The sequence below is a fragment of the Syngnathus scovelli genome, chromosome 6 (assembly GCF_024217435.2).
Source record: "Syngnathus scovelli strain Florida chromosome 6, RoL_Ssco_1.2, whole genome shotgun sequence".
Classification (NCBI taxonomy): domain Eukaryota; kingdom Metazoa; phylum Chordata; class Actinopteri; order Syngnathiformes; family Syngnathidae; genus Syngnathus; species Syngnathus scovelli.
Window position 1 is genome coordinate 16,307,893 of NC_090852.1, and position 17,538 is coordinate 16,325,430.

Consider the following 17,538-nt stretch of genomic DNA (forward strand, 5'->3'; position numbering starts at 1 on the left):
GTGTAAATAAAGTTGTATTGTATTGGGATAAATATCGTAACACAGTGAAGATTACGTTACAGACTGGTTTCATGGGATTTCTCCCATTGATTGACAGTTAAGTCAGTCATTTTTTTTCAAATATTTAGATAATTTTAAAATGCGTAAGAAGCAGCGCTTTAGGGTTCACGTTAAATCTCTCCGAATCTTGATTGGGCTGCGAGGCTTAGAAAATTCTGCTAGCGCTGACTATTAAATAGGCTGTAAATATGCTACATTAGAGGGGAACAGACCATTTAATTAGGGAACACCAGTGGGTTGCGTAATTATCGTCTGGCGATATTATCTTTATCAGTCGTAAAATATATCTAAAGTTACCCCCGAGATTCCCGGTCCAGTTTTCAATTAGACAAAGCAAAGTGGTGCACCAGAGGCCACGCCGCTTGTTCATTGGTGCTCCAGCAAGGCCAGAGGAACCATTTATCCACCATCCTTGACCTCCATTAACATTTTTCTGCCACTGACAGCTCCTTCTCCTCCTCACTTGTACTTATTTTTACCCAGGCTCTGTTTTGTCTCACTCGCGACGACAAGCACCGACGTCCTGCCTATCGGCGAGGTGTCACGGTGCCTTCTTGAGCTTCTGCCTTTTTAATTAGTCATGTGGAGTTTGCCTTCTCGTCAAGTAATGGGAAAAGACGAACTCTCCTGTCCCGCCGGGCCCTCGTATGCATCTCCACCTTCAGAGTTGGAAACAAAACATGAACCCCCCCTCCCGAGAGTGGCGCGCCAGGAAAAGCAAAAAAAGAAAACACATCTGTTCAGTGGGTATGTTGTAAACAAAGCAAAAGCTAATCACCAAATAACAGCTTGATTATTAAAAATATTGTATTTATGAGAGAGCGTTGTTGTCGGGGTAGAATCTGATTCCATTAAAATTAATTACAACGGCTTATGACGGGTCATGTAAATATGAACCACATGGTTGGTTCCGATAACTTTGGATCTTCTGCTTCCCTTTTACTCAAACCAGAGATTGTATCAAACGTCATCAGACTTCCTGCCGTGTTTGTCGAGATTCAGCTCAGTTCTTCTTTTCTTTCTGCGTCATACCGGCCAATTTGATCTTTGCTCATATAGTGAAAACGACAAAAAATTTTTAGTTACATTAAGAAGTTTTTCTTCCGGAGAGTTCAAAAGTTCTTCAGTGGATACTTCAAACAGGATTTGCTGAAACTCGCCGTAAATGTCAAAACCGCTGTGTTGGTTATCTTACGTGTCTGTATCACAAAAATTCCATCCAGATTAACACGCAGCGACATTTTTAAGGCCAAAACTGCGGCGTTTCTACTCGCCCGGGCTCGGGAACATTTTTTGCTGATCAGCGCTACCTTCCTAATGACATCGGCATTATAAAAATACACCTTGTAGTTGCTGAGATAAGCTTCATTATTGGGAGGGCATGTCCTTTTGGAAAGCGTACGTACAGTTAGCTGGCAGAAGATAAGAGAGCGGGGAGGGGAGGGGGTGAGCAGGTGAGAACGCTTCAAGTAATGCTTGCTCACAAACAGAATTGAATTATTGATCAAGCAACAAATGACATCAAGGAGGACCCCACGGAGATGTTCGAGTAGACCGGACCTCACATACGTTTGTGTTATTTGTGAGGATACTTTTGGGCCGCGCGAGCCGGTTGTAAAAACCTCCCTCGGTCAGAGTCCACATTATTTTTCCGTGGGGCAGCGGCGGTCGCTAGCACGCCGACAGGATGGAGCAAACACTGAATCAATCAAGTAGGTGAGGTGATGCATACAGAGGGACCTCAACTGATTGCACGTCGAGTGGCCTGGTTTTTTTTTCTTTTTTTTTTTCACCCAGAATGAACTCTTAGTACCTATCAGGGGAAAAATGAAAAGCAAAAGAGTTTTATTCTTTCTTTCTTCCTGGGTGGTTTGCTGTGATTTATGTTTGTTGATGGTTTTTTTTTTTTTTTTTTTCCTTTCCCAAACAGTATACATTATATGGATAGTAATGGAAAAGTGAGATTTTTACACTTGGTGAACCTGATAACGGGTATCCTGAAATGTAATAAATATTTTAAAATAAATAATAATAATAGTAATAATAAAAATGTAATCATTATTTTAAAAGTCTATCAAATAAATGAATAAATAAATAATTAAATAATTAATTGATTTAGGGTTATATAAATAGACTTGATTTGACTTCAAATAAATAAAGAAATACATAAATTCATATATTTATATTTTTTTTATTTCAATGACTTCATTTGAGTAGCAACGTTCAGATTTTGTGAAGGTAGTCCGACTGACTCACTGAGTTCATGTCCTTGTGCGCATCTTCGGTTCTCATCCAAGCGCTGTAGCCTCGACCCAACACGGATTGGATCGTGTTCATTATTTTCCGCTCACACACAAACACGACAACACGCACACCAAAGCGCGGCGGGAACAAGCGCCCCCACGCAAAATACGAGGAACGTTTGTCCGATTGTATGTGCGATACGTCTCTCCCTTCGGGCGGGCGGACCAATCAAAAGCGGCCATCTCATTAAAACCTATGAAGCCTGTGGAGAGGTCAGCGGCTAACTTGGCTGATTAGTGAGCTCTGGTGGGCTTTCAGGCAGCTCGTGAGGAGGAGGGAGGGAGGGAGGGAGGCTTGCTTCATGGACAGACAGGCGGCCCTGTCTGAGGAAGGATGGCTGGCTCGAACTGTGTCTGAACCCTCCGTCCGTCTCACCGCAGGTTCCAGTCCCATCTGTCGGGGTCAAGGACTAATGCAAAGATGCACGGATTTAGCCATATTGGCGTATTCTATCCTACTTTTAGCCACAATCCTGTTTACCATCCCCGGTGGAGCCATTGTGGCGGCAAAACAAAGACAATTAGTGTCTGGCAATCATGCTTTTTAAAACAGCTTTATTTTTTGTCACCAAATAAATAAACGATAGAGCCCGGTTGTTTAAAATTCGATTAAATACTGACAGTAAACTTTAACGGGCACGGGTTTCTTGTTGTCGAAAACTTGAAAGGCTTTTGATCGCGTCTTTCCCCCTGTGATGAAAGAGCAAAAGGCCTTCTAATGCTCTGGAATTTATTATCGTCACAACAGCGGAATAATCCAACAAACACGACTTCCTCTCGGTCCATTTTTAGCTTCCCCAGACGAGGCTTGTGATCAAAGGCCACATTGAGTTTCTTCATCGGAGGCCAAACTGCACCAAGCGGCTTCGTCAGGAATGCGTTCCGCGTTCTGGACTCCGCCGTGAACCGGGCTGACTTGGAGCCAAGGGCAAAGTGTGCTGCTGTGTGACTAACTTGGAAAGACAAGTCGCTCCTGAAGGTTACGAGTCTCATCCCTCCTGTTATCCCTCAGTCTGCCTTTGGGATTTTGTCCCTTGGAAAAAAGGGAAAAAAAAACTGTCCACTTTTGTTTCTCTTGCTGCTCTCCTGGCTGATAAGCATGCTATCTAAAAAGCGACCCTGGCAGCACTTCTCGTCTATTCACTCCCTCACCGCCCCCTTCCCTTCCTCTTTCCTGGTATGTTTGGCTCGTGAGTGCGTAATCAGTTAAAGGCGCCTGTGCGCGTGCACGTTTTAATTTTATTTTCCTTTTCTTTACACTCAACGATTTGCGAGTAGAAGCACCCCAACCCCCTGGCTGCTATCTGCTGACTGTCACTTCCATTAAGCGCCCCGTCCTCAACCGCTGTACAGTAAATCCACCTTGACCCAGCCGTCCGCAGGCCACACGTCCACCTTTTGTTGTGATGCGCAGGCACAGGCGCGCAAGTCCAAAGATATGTGGGTGGTAATTGCTAGTTTACTTTTACTCTTTGTGGAGAAGTAAAAGTTTCTTTTTTTGGAGGACATGCAGGATTTCCCATCATGTGGTTGACAAGATTGCTCAATAAAAAAAAAAACCTCAATAAAATAAAAAATAAAATGAAATAAAATAAAAATAAATAAAAATAAATAAAAATAAATAAAAATAAATAAAAATAAATAAATAAAATATTGTTTGCCCTGGGTGGTAATCGCTAGTTTACTTTTACTCTTTGTGGAGAAATAAAAGTTTCTTTTTTTGGAGGGCATGCAGGATTTCCCATCATGTGGTTGACAAGATTGCTCAATAAAAAAAAAAAAACTCAACAAAATAAAAAATAAAATAAAATAAAATTAAATTAAATTAAATTAAATTAAATTAAATAAATAAATAAATAAATAAATAAATAAATAAATAAATAAAATATTGTTTGCCCTATATTAGTACAAACATCACTCGTTGAAAGGAAGGTGATTCCCATTTTACATTAGCACTTTACAAATACATTTATGCTAAAGAATGCAACAGGCATTTTATCACGACAACCTCAACATCCAAAATAAATTCACAAGCCAGTTTGAGGGCCGTTAAAATTTGACTTATGATAAACCGCAAGCCACTAAGTGAGTCATTAATGTGCTGTAAGCGAGCATTTTACCCCGATGACATCACAAATCCCCCCCCCCCCCCTCCCAGTCGACCAAGTCTTAACATTTTGTGACGAGAACAAACAAAGCTTAATTTGGGAATTGTCTGCTGTTTTTCTGTTTGTTTACATATCGTCGCAGCCCAGCCAGCAACCCCCTAAAAACCAAAAAGCCTCAAAGGATTTGGGCTTGTGGATGTGTGATTAATTTTTGTATTATTTATTTGTATTATTGTTAAAGGCCAAAGCTGTGCCTCTAGCCGTCGAGGCCCGTTTAGCGGAATAATCGGCGCGTTAATTAACAAAATGGGTTCAGAATATCAATTATGGTTTATCCCGTATCTGCAGTCATGTCACATCAACAAACCATTCTGACTAATTGCGAGTGTCTATTGTCTATTGCTGCAGATAATGACATATTTTTTGGTTGTAAATCATATTTCCTCCATGAATAATCCACCCCTTGCCCCCTCATTTGTAATTATTAATTTTTTTCATCGTCATCATTCTCAATCAATCAGGGTACGCCATCTGAGCGGCGGGGGCCTCTCAATTAAAATTAAAGAGGTCGGTGGAGTAAAAAAAAGATTTGTGCTGATGCATTATTTTCTGTAATCTAAAAAAAAGTGTTTCCCGTACTGTATAATCAATTTAATAGTTTCCAACTAAAATGCTTTAACTGCCTTTTTATTAGTTTTTCTGTTTGCTTGAAAGCAGGACGTCGTGTGTTTACCCTGAACACACTTGCCGCCTGCTTGCCTCGCTGCACACACCCACTCAGTCCATTTTCCGAGTTCAATAAGCCGTTCAATCGGCTGAATAGTCACGTGAGTGACGCAACTGCTTGTTGGTTTAATTCACGCCCAAAAAAGTCTGCGTAGGTTGAAACAAGACTAACCGAAATCCCATAGAAATTTCAAAGGGCAAAACAAGACTTCCAAAATCCAATTAAAAGTTGCTCAGGCTACTGTAAATCCGGTATAGCTTGTGACTAGCGCAAATCCTTTCAAAGTCAAGACAGGTTGAAATACCGTTATCCTATCTTGAGTCCAGTAAAAGTTGCGCTGGTGAAAGTAAGGCTATATAAAAAAAATAAAAAATCTCTTAAAAGTTGCACGGGTTAAGATAAGACTTCTGGGAAGCCCGTAGAAGCATTAAAATATGTCGACAGTAAATTAACAAAAAGTTTAAATGTCCAAAAAGTACTTTCAATCTGTTTAAAATGTTGGAATATGTTAATTCCCATTGAAATTGCGCCGCTGAATACCAATAAAAGTCGCATAGGATAAAAAATGAGTAGCGTAAATTCAACAAAAACTCTTTCTGGATCTCATAAAGGTTGTTCATGGTAGAAAAAAAAGAATATTATAAATTCCATCAAAATTGCAGGGATTAAAATAATGACAACAGTAAAATCCATGCAAGTTGTGTAAAGTCAAAATATGGTAAAGTCTGGTAAATCCCTTTAACATTGACTACGTGAAAATATGATTGTTAAATCTCGTTGAAGTTATTAAAAGAGGAAACCCCAAAAGGTTACGAACGAGACAACTGTAAAGTTGCTGAGACTTGGTTAAAACGAAAGCAGCTTTCATCCGAATGTTTTCATAGATAACGTCAAGAATGTTCTCAAGCCAGTCTAGACATGCTTCTCGTTCTGGAATGACAAACATCTCCACCGTTCTTGCTGGAACTGGAGCGTGACTTTGTTTCTTAGAGCAATTTCCTACTCGTACCCTTTTAAAGCCTTGCCGCGTTTGCGTTAACCGCCAAAAAGACGTTTTGGCGCGGGCGGGCCCATTCAGAAGAGCCGGCCGCGGGCGGGCTTTGTGTAACGACACGCTGTTGGACCTCAGTGTGAAACAGCAGCTCGTCTTCCGAGCCGCACCTTGACTTCATTTTATGTGGCGTGAAAGAGTGCGTGTGATGTCATCACCAACGCACTCGCCCCTCGGCGAGGGTGAGCGGAGACTCCCTTCTCCTATGCAAAAAAAAAAAAAAAATCTCAAGAAACCCGAGAGACCCACCTCAGGTCTGAGTTTGGGATGTATCGCATTTTGCTTTATTGTCTTGCACTCGCATTGAATATTTTGCTCCCACATTATGCTAGGTGATATATATATTTTTTAATCTCCACTTAAAACCGATGCCAACCTGTTAGCATCAAGCTCACAGGCATTGAGTGTTTTCAATGACTTGTTAAATATTTGTTTCTAAAATTTGGTGTTAGTGTCAAATGGATTTTGCACTCCTTAAAATCCACAAAGGCCTCTTATGTTACTCCTGCTCCTCTTGTTAAGTGCGCATGACTCACAAGCTCTGTTTTGAGAGTTGTATCCAGGCACTAAAGCCGCCGCGGACCACATCATCACAAGAGATATTTTTAAAAACATTTATTTTCGTATACGCTTTGGTATTCCAAAAGCAAACCATTATCACATTTTAGCTCGATGAAATGTGTTTTCGTTTAGGAAAACTCCAGTTAAGGGGAAGCTTTCCAAAGGTTCTTTTTATAGCATTTTCACCATTGTTGTTGTCCAAAAAGTGACCGAATGGGTTATGAAAAGCTAAAATTACCAACCCAGAAAAGCAAAAACATTGATAAAAAGTCATTTTACAAACATATATTACGTCTATAAACTAACCAAGTCCTTTTCGCTAAATGTCACATCAGCTTAGACGTTAGCATGACTTCTTTGTTGAATTTCACATTAGCTTAGACGCTAGCATGACTTCTTTGTCTCTTCCTGTTCTTTCGTCTCGCTCGTTGTGTATCATGTTTGGTTACGTTGTCCTTCAATGAAAGTATGCGTAGCTTCCCCACGTGGCTTAGGAAACAAAGAATGGCTCCTTTAGGTCGCTAGCGCCATGAAAGTGTCTCTTCTTAACTATGTGTGCCGCGACTGTGCCATCTTGACGCTTGGGGCAAAACACAAAGCGACCCATTTGTTAGTTCATCGAGATGCGTTTTCCGCCTATTAACCATGCTGTCATATGCTTCCTTTGTAAGAATAGACAGAAATGTTGTGCGTGTATGCTAACGTGTATGCTAACGTGAGGCTTCGACATATAAATGTATTTATTTTTGACTTGTTACAAAGTCAATTTTTTTTTTGTAACACAAACTAGCTACCCTTGACAGGATGAACGTTTTAGCTCAGCCGCTTCTTGCCATTCAACATTTTTATTAGCCATAAAGAAATGACAACTTGAGAATTGATTGGTGCCGTATCATTTCATCAAATGCAAGCCAGATCATGAGAGCTTGCGGATCCAAACTGTAGCACGACAAAATGGAATTGTCATTTTCTGTGGAAACGCCGCGAGAGTGAAAGTAGGCTAGACACCTTCCTTATTTATTTTTTGCCCTTGTAAACCAGAACAAGCAGGATTTACTGCTCCCGACTTGGTGGAAATGGTTTTAGCCATGCAGTTTTTTTTTTTCCCCCACCTGATGAGGGAATTTCTCTAATCCAGCAATCGTCTGAGTCAGGTCATATCCCGAACTCCCTCCAGACCTGTTTGGCTAAACGAAGCAAGGCATTAGCCCATATTTGCAGCCGTGAGCGCTTTGTCATCCGGACTCGGGAACGGCTCATCCAGATGGGTGATTAGTCATCGCCGTGCTTTTGCGTCCACGGATAGACGATGACAGAGCTGCCGGTGTATACGACTGACCTCGGGATGGCCGCGATTACACAAGGTTGACACCGATAGTCGTAATGAAGATCGAAGACCGGTGCCGTCTCTTCGTTACCCTCGGCTACCCGAGCTGCCGTCGGAGGTTTGTTTATTCTCGGTGGGAACATAGAGGATGAAAGCTTTCTGTACATGCTAATGCAATTTCATAGCCATGACTCAACAAAAGAAAGAACATGTGCTCCCCTGAAGATTAAACGCTCGCTCTTTGCGCTAATGCTCATCATCACCTGCCTCGAAGAAAGCAAAACAACAGAGAGGCGTGTTGCCTGACTGGTGTTAGTGAGGATAATAAGGCACCGAGGGGAAAGGGTGTGTTTTTTTTTGTCTTCTCTGGCCTCTGGCAGACAAAACAAAAAGTTTCCCGCAATGAAGTTGGGATTTGTCTTCGCTCACCTGGTCTAGTTAGCGCAGTGGCAGCTCATCAACTGGCACCGATTGCTCAGTGGACGTGTTAAAAGCCCATTTAGTGCCCGTGTGTGTGTGTGTGTGTGTGTGTGAGAGAGACTTGTGTCCAAATACATCTGCCTGCCTTTAATTAGTTTTGCCTCGGCATGGGGACCAACCAAGTCTCACTGGTCTTTAATAACAGCAGACAAAGGGCATTTATCAAGGTACGAATACACAATTGCGTATTCATTTAGCCAAAGTCACTTTGAAGCTTAATTCCGAGACTTTAGCAAAACATATTGAGAATTGGGAATGCGCATAGTAATCATTTATAGTGGGGCGGAAAAAAAATACACTTCCAAACTACAAACATTGATCATGTCAGACAATTACGAGACTTCGGGTTAACTCCACGAGTCTGTCTTTTTTTTTTCTTCAGTGTAAACACCGGAAAAGAGGAAAAGTGTGACGTTAGCTATGATTAGAACAGGAAGTGTCTCGTTGCTCGGGGCAATATTTTCAATAGTCCCCTCATAAAGTAAGTGAAGTCACATAAAGGTCCAAAGTCCTTCTGACGTGAACATCAAGCTATGCCGTGGAGAGATTCTGGCAGCCGTCCCTTGAGAGTTCCACCTACGTGCTCCGCTGCTTTGCCCCATTTAGTCAGTGTCTTTGGACACACACGCGGACACACCCACATGCACGCACACACCCCGCCTGCCGACTTAGCTCCTCAGCTCTGTTGGCAGGGGCGCAACAACAGGAGGGAGGGATCAGGTGGCCGAAGCTAACAGACGGAAGGAGAAGGGCTAAGGGGAGGGAGGGCTTGACAAATGAGACTTGTCAGGTAACATCCACAGATGTGAAGGGACGGTGGGGAAGAAGAACGGCAGGAGGGATAAAAAAAAAAAAAAAAGCGAAGGGAGGGGTGTCTGTCAGCTCATATTGGGCCATCAGCAGAATAGAGAAGAAGAAAAAATCCCGGCGTGCAGTCAGTTGAGGGGAATGCATTTTCAAGGAGGGGGCGGGCGGAGGGGGGGCGTTTTCGGAGTGTCTTGAGGACCACTTATTATTTGGATTGAGGAGACACTCGCCTCAGTCTGGCTGCTCGGGATGCTTTTTCCTTCAATGGCTATGATCAAAAGGTGCAAGCAGAGCGTGGCAGGGTGCCAAAAAGCAGGCCTGGAAATTTGGGTCACGCCTATAACGGGGTTTTTTTTTTCAACCACTGAGCAGACGAGGCGAGGTGGAGCTGAATGAAATCTGTAAAGCTGTTTGACTTCACTTTCTTAACTCGTTCACTCCCAGTGACGACGATAGACGTCAAACCCGATTGCCTCAATGCGGTTTTCAGGAAAAAGTGCGACAAAATTTGAGTTTAATGAGCCACAGCAGAAAAAGTTTGCATCACTTGCGTAACTTGACTGATGTGTGCATTGTTTTTCGATCGTACCTAAAGCAAGGACGATTTCCCCTGATGGGATCATATTTCCACTGTGACTCTTAATTGCTACTTCAAAATGGAGGGATTCTCCGAGTAGCGGCAGCAGCTAACGTTGCCCCCGGAGATTTTTCTCGCCAGCCGGGGTGCATGCAAATTGACTCGTTCAAATAAAGCAGTGTGACTCGCCGTAAAAAAAAAAAGTCTCAACACTTGTTTAACTTTCTGGGTGGGATTGGCCGCGTGAAAACTTTCCTCTTGTCACTGACGAAGAAGCCAACCTGACCGGATTAAATGTAGCCGGCCGGCGCTGTCGGGTGGCTCGCAGCCATCGTCTGGTTTGTGTTTCCTCATTGTCGTCGGCATTTGCGCTCCCCCTTTCCTCCCCTCCCCCTTTTTGTTTTCCTCTCGCTTCTGGCCAACGATTGATAAGACCCAATCCCTGACAATGCTTGGCACAAGATTGGCGGTGGTGCCGGCGCCGGCGCATTGTGCACGGGCCCGTGTCTGTTCGGGCCGGTGGACGAGGGAGATGCGATGCGGCTCACCTCACTTGTTTATCTTAGCTCTTCCAATTCCAGATGGTTCTCAGCAGAAAGAATGCACTCTCTCCCCCCCACCCCCCTCCTTACCTCCACCTCTCTGTCTGAAACTCCGTCCGGGCTGCGGGATTGCTTTCAAGTCCAGAACCTGCCAAGAAAGCGGCCTGAGACTCGAGTGTTTTTTTCAGATCTCCGTGAAGAGAGAAAGCGAGAACATATGTCGGAGTGATTTGTTCTTGCTCGATGAACATTTTGCAAAATGTGAATGGCGATACCCGGGCGGCGGCGTATATAAGGAGACTTTTGTTTTTAAGGTCAATGAATCATTCTTTTCTCATCTCGGGCAACAATTGAGTCAGCGCTCCCCGACTGATGGACGCTCGCTCCGTTCCAGCGGCAGGAGATAATCGCAGCGTGTCAGCCTCCACCGATCTAAAGCCTTATCGGCGTCTGCCCGCGGCCAGCGCGCCATAAATAACCGCAGGGAGGCACATTCTGCTTTGTTTTCCCACAGTCCTAAGGGAAGCTTTTTGTCTATGTACCGAGCCTTCGCCCGCATACCAATGCTGGCGTTAGCAGCAATATTCCGATAAATATCCCGAGATGTTATGCGGAGATGTTGCGGTGCTTTGTATAACCGAACAAGCCTCACAGCGACACTCTTAGTTGTGGTTCACGGTACACTCGGCCTTGGGGGTTTTTTGATTTAAGACTCGGGGGGTCTTGGCGTCTTTTATTTGTCGCAACGTCAGCCCATTAAAACCCTTCGAGACCTGAAATCCATCTGATGCTGATTTGATTTACTCCTAGACACTCCTCACTTCCTGGTTCTCCACCAATCAGCAGCTAATTTGGTACGGTGCTTTCAGGGACTTTGGTAAATACTGAACTGGCTGAACATCATTTGTTTTTAAAATGAAGCCACATCTGAAATAACATGTTGACCGTCACACAGAGCTGAGATTCCAACTCCAAGCCTCCAAAAAGTTTTCCGGGCGTATATCAGACACCAAGGAGCTACGGCTAATGTGGTAGCAATTCACAGCACCCGGATTGGGCGTAACATTAAATGATTAGCATGACCGTTGCGTCTCCAATGTGCCACACCGTGTTACTAATCAGAATGAAAAGAACCTGAAGAAATTGATTACTCTTTGCATTACAAGGTTATGTTTATTTTTTTTGCATCAATTCCGGCTTTCTCGCCGTATGTCTTTATGAGGTTGTTTTCTTTGCGAGTGTCCTCTGCGCTAATTGTGGCCTAATGGCGAGCCCTCGTAGCAGAGAGTGATAAAAGCAGTTGGCGGTTGGGCGTGCTGCCTTCCCTGCGCCGGCTGATTACTTTGCCTCGTTAATGCTCCCCGCTCGGATACAAATGGACGGTGGTTATTGCATCAGGAGAGCCGGTCGCCCTGTCAAAATAGCCCTCTCCAACGGACAAGAGGGATAAGGAGCGGCGGCTAAAGTACCGGCGAATATATTCCGGAGAGGCAATTTCACAAAGGGGGGGTAAAAAGCACGGCACAATTATAAAACGCAGCTTTCTGTTTCCATAATGGCCGTTTCGCCGCAGGCTACATATGGAGCTATGAGTGACAGTATGGACTGTTGTCGGGCTCGTGCTGGTCTCCGGATTCCTACGGTGAGCCAAAGCGCTTTTCAGAAACATTTTCGGCTTGCTGCAGTTATTTTATTTCTTCACTTTTGTTTTCTAAACAGGAGTTGCAGCAAATGTATTCCTGGTTTAATGAGTACCGTATTTTCCGCACTATAAGGCGCACTGGATTATAAGGCGCACCTTCAATGAATGGCCCATTTTAAAACTTTGTCCATATATAAGATATATATATTTGGTCCGCGGGCCGGACTTTGGACACGCCTGCTGTAGTGGCTCAATATTGGTCCATATATAAGGCGCACCTGATTATAAGGCGCACTGTCGGCTTTTGAGAAAATTTTTTAGGTGTGCCTTATAGTGTGGAAAATACGGTAGTATATATTGTAATTTATGAAACATTACAATTTTCACATTATGACCATCATCAGTTCAAAGCTAGCTTCACGGATGTTCTCAGAGTGACATGGACGCCAAGTTTCGAGCATCACGAAGTGTCATCAGCAGGTTGAGTAGAGGTGTCAGAGAAAGCAGAGGGCTAGGAAACCTTGAAAATAAGAAAAACATATTTAAATAAAAAAGTTTGCCATTCAGCGCTTTGTTCGAGAAAAGCAAGGGGAAAAAGCACTCCAACATTGAACGGTTGGATATATGAATTTGAAGGTTTTGAGAAGGTCAAATTAAGTTAACCTGTAAAAGTTGCATTTCTGAAATCTCATTCAAAAGCCGAATAGCCCCAACTTTTTAGACAAGTCTATTTATTTATATTTAACAAAAAGCAAACATGCCTCGAATGAGTGTACTTAGTGCGGCGATCCCTTCTCTCTCTTGTTTTCCCGTCTTCTTACTACGCAGGCTAATTATCTTGAATACATTTCCCACCTGCATTCTAACAAAACAAATTAAATATGCTCCTCATTCTTATCCCCTCGTTTTTCTGTCGTGTTTTGTAGCATGGCAACATGAACCGTGTCTTTCCGTGTCTTTGTCTTTTCAATTTGTGCGCTTTGAGCACCAGAAGCAGGAAGCTAATTGCGCTAAGAGATGCTAACTATGCTAGCTATGGTTGTTCAAATTTAAAATGGCTTCATTTTTTACTTGTAATGACCTGGGTTGATATTGACAGTATTTTCTCAGTTATTGACTCAGGTCAAGGACCAAACCTGCTAATGCTCGACCCAGACCCAATTGGAACGGTACACTTTGAATCGGCAAATGTGTTTGACAAAGTTAGAAGCTGGAAAAGAGGGGGGGGTGAATATCTACAGTTCAATATTTGCCAAGAGCAAATCATGCATAAAACATCAGTTTAAAAACGAGAAGTGCATATTTCAATGTTTGCCAAGCGGCAAACCGCTAATGTTCTGCATTCTTTAGTTTACATGACGATTGTGAGGCCCGACTAGACCGCCGGCTGTCTTAAAAAATATCTACAATGGAATCATAACACGCCGGCTGTGGCTTTCCTCTTCAGACCACCAATTCGAAAGTATTGGGACACCGCTAATCGGCTCAAATGCAATAAAAAGTTCATACGCTACTAGCAATCTCGTTTGACATTTTCTTTCTCATCCTTGACATTATTTGCATCACAGGAACCGGTTGATGGAAGAACCGCGCCCTCACTTCCTCCTCCTCCTCCTTCTTTCATTATGATGAAATTCTGCAAAGATATAGCAGCACCCTTGAATTTACTCTTCCAGACAGCTTCATAAAAGTATTTGGGGTTGGGGTTAGGGCTTGCACTCCCCCCCGCCCCCGGGGGGGATACACGTGCTGTTATGGCGGATCCAGTGAATGCATTTTCTCGAGCCGACAGCTTCATAAAGCATTTGCTCCCAATGGGCCCTCATCAACGGCTCAGTGCAGCCAAGCACCTCTGGACTTTGTTCTCTCCAGTGACAATAGCTTCACCCGTGTGTGGGAGGGGGAGGGGGGAGTGTTGGGAAAACTGTGCAGACTTGAAGAAACATCCAAGTAATAGGCGAGGGGGGGTGGGCGGGGTTGAGGGGAGTCATTCAGGAAATAATGAGGTGAAGTGCAGCAGTCAAGGAGAAGCTGTCAATCACGGCGGATGCTGCTTGTGATTCTAAGTGCCTGTAAACTAAACAAGTAGTCAGCCTCGTACACAGGAAGCCAAGACTCCATTTGCAAGAGACACCCTTCACTTTCTTCCTCTGCATTAAGAACTACGCTGAGCCTAATCCAATGTCTGTCCTACACGTCGCTTCATTTGCCGTTCAGATCTCCACGTCTCATCTCACCTCCACCTTCATGGGTTGCCGTCGCAGCAGCTGAACGATTTCCTCTCACTGGGAGGCCCCCCGACGACTCGCTGTGGCAGTGTCAAACGAGGCTCCTATTTAAGCTCATTAAATGTTTCCAAGAGAATAGGAAATCAATGGTGCATACCCGGGCTGGAGAACTTTTCACTTTATTCATTTTTTTTCACCCCATATCTGTTTCTGGCTCGTGTAATGTAAAGATGGGGGGAGGGCGGGATCAAGTCTACCTGCAAAATTTGATTGCTTCAGATGAACAAAGGAAGGCTAATTGCGATGTCCCGTTTTAATGTCAAAATGCAAATTTCCCTTTTGTCAATAAAACACAAATTTCACGTCATTCACCACAAGAATAAAGCAGTTTGTGACAAACGGTTATTTTCGCCGGAGAGACGGAAAATAAAGGCCGCAGAGAAACCCTCATTCAAGTTATGCCTGATTAGCGAGCGGCAACGTAAGATGGCCGCCAAGCTGCTTTGTGTCGATCTGTCTTCATTGAGCGCCTTCATTTTATTCCATTGTTAGATTTTATTACCTATTCCCGGTCCGGCATGCATAATCCAGATTTTCTTTTAGGTGTGTCTAAACAAGCTTGTTGTTGTTGTTGCTTTCAAATAAACAAACTGGCAGTACGCTTGATAAAACATTTTCGAGGCTGTCAGCAGGCTTCACAGACCTTTCACTTCTGTCGAGCCTTGAACGCACTCGTCGGAGTTTTTAGCTGTGCTTTGACATGACGACTAAACAAAATTCTTGCGTGGGGTTTTCCCACCCAAGGATGGTTTGGCTTTTCTCATGTTTTCCTCCGCTGCTTCATCTCTGGCGTTTTGTTTTATTGCCGCTCTGCGTGTGTGTGTGGTGGGGCAACTTGCCATTTGAGACGGTGCCTGTGGGGAGGGGGTGGGGGACTGAGCACACCTTCTATGGAGCTCTTGTAATTGCTCCGTCGGGGCCTCGTCTCTGGCTCCAAACCCGTCGCCGTCTCTTTCTAGCCGTGGCTCTTTGGCCTATCCCGTCTTTCTTGACCTCGTCTCATTATGGATGATCCCCAACCGGCCCGATCACCTTCTAACACTTTCAGACTTGCTTTGTGTTGCTTCCATGACAGTCACCTGCAAAAATGACTCTCCTGGCTCTCGGAGGAGAAGAACACGTGTCCGCGTTAGGGTTTTTTTCCCCCTGGAGGACTTCATAATTTTCTTACCGTCTTCTCGGCCGTTCATACTTTGAAGCGTAATGGATGTGGAAAGTTGCAGCTTTGGTCAGCAGAGCACTTTCATCTGACGCTGTTGGCCCGAGGAGTTGGTGATGAATGGCTGGAAGCTGTACGGCTCCTCTGATCAATACGCAGCTTGCTCCGAGACGTGCGTACGACCCCCCCCCCCCCGCCCCCCTTCTAATCTCGTACAATCTTCCACTTTATTTGTGAACTTTCCTTTCCAATTCATGGCCTCAATGGGCCCATTGATCTTTCATCCTCGGCTTGTTCCGAATAAAAGGCCAGCCAGTGTCTGTCCGGCCGGCCGTGACGGCGGCAATTGCCCCGGCGATGACAACGCATACACAAACATTGCGTTTAGCCTGATCGAAGAGGTTTAATCCAAAAATGAGGCATTCACGTTGCTGGGCGGAGATTTCAGGCCGGCGCAGAAAATATTAACATGACCACCGCTGAGGACGGTCATATATGTTTTTCTTGTTGTAGTTGAAGTGACGGCAAACAGAGGTCAACACGGTTAGCGCTGTTAGCTAACCATAATTTGTGCATCCAACAACACTGCTGCTCTCTAGCATGGTACTGATTGTGTTGCGGGAAGAAGAACATGGTGGATATTAGCTGCTGACTTGTGGGTGGTCCATATTTAATATTTATTTATTATTATTATTTATATATTTATTTTTATTTATTTTATTTTTTATCAGACTCTTTCAAGGGGTCAAGCACAAAAACGTTTTAGCACATTTCGAAAACCTGTCCAAGGAACATGTTTGGACCGTCCCGGGCTGCACGGCGACGCTTGGCGGGCCTCGTCGTAGTATGTGCGTGTTGACGAAAGCCTGAAATAGATGTCGAAATAACACGCTTGTCAAAATAGCTTTGTTTATGCGGACGCGGCCGCCCTCGTTGTGACGTCGCACATTTTTTTGCTTCTCAGCTAACCAACATTTGACCTCCCGTTTGTGTCATAAGAAGAAGCATGTCATAAATCTTACAATTTCTTTTTTTTCTCGATGGACTTTCGAACGTGGAGATTCAAGTGAAACATTTCCCTCTGCTGCTCCTCGCGTAGCCCCCTCAGGCGCTTGCTAGCAGTCGACTCTCACCTCTGCTCCCCCGCTTTTTGATCTCCTCCTCTGATGGCCTCTCGTCTCCGTCACACAAAAAAAATGCACATTCTCAGCCCGGTAATTGCATGTCTGCTGGTCGCACCTGTTGGGGAGGGTGGTGGTGGGGGGGGGGGGCGTACCGCGACCTCTGCACTCAATCGCGCCGAAGCCCTCCTCGCCATCAGCGTTGGGTGTAAGCCCGCCGGGAGTACCAGTGTGAACATGTTCTCTCAAAGTTGATTGGGTTTATCTGTAACCTTGAGTTTCACCTCGTGTGTGTACGTGATGTGTGTAAGTGTCGTCGACCGTGCCTCCTCACCCTCTCCTCCCTCTCCTTTGCAGAAACCCTTAATGAAGCCGGGGGTCAGTGGCAGCGTCCAGCTAATTGGAGCGAGTTTGCCCGAAGCTCCGGCTGCCGGTGATTGAAGTGTCAAGTGAGGGTTGGGACCCGACGTCGGCCTCTCCCCGCGTGAGTAGCACCCGTGGCGCCTTTTTTTTTTCACTTACACACTACTGTTTATTCTGCCCCTACTGTCCTTGGCTTTGCGCCCATGTTTTGTCTTACGACCTCAAATTCTCCAAATTCTTCTCCTTCTTTCTCATCCCATTGCATGTGGAGTCATTTCCTCCCGTAAAGAAAGTGAAATTAATATATAAAAAAATAATTATAATTAAAAATAAATAATACATTAATATATATTAATTTTAATATATATATTAATATCATTATTATTAAAATAAATAAATAAATAAATGAGTAAATAAATAAA

At 44.1% G+C, this 17,538-nt stretch overlaps 1 protein-coding gene and 1 long non-coding RNA gene across 3 annotated transcripts in view; one reads left to right on the forward strand and one right to left on the reverse strand.

Moving 5' to 3' along the window:
* The window catches only part of plxnb2b (plexin b2b), a 105,535-nt gene that overhangs the window by 10,778 nt on the left and 77,219 nt on the right, over positions 1-17,538 (forward strand). Inside the window, exons 2-3 of one of the 2 annotated variants that reach the window (XM_049724325.2) lie at positions 3,156-3,342; positions 17,111-17,237. The gene's annotated coding sequence lies outside the window, so the exon portion shown is untranslated. The remainder of the gene's footprint in view (positions 1-3,155; positions 3,343-17,110; positions 17,238-17,538) is intronic. The other variant, XM_049724324.2, reaches the window with a different exon arrangement.
* Positions 11,712-15,803, reverse strand: LOC125971246 (uncharacterized). The gene is made up of 3 exons (XR_007482374.2): positions 15,645-15,803; positions 15,359-15,573; positions 11,712-12,705 (listed from the first exon to the last, which is right to left on the reverse strand). It is a non-coding gene; the product is annotated as an uncharacterized lncRNA (long non-coding RNA).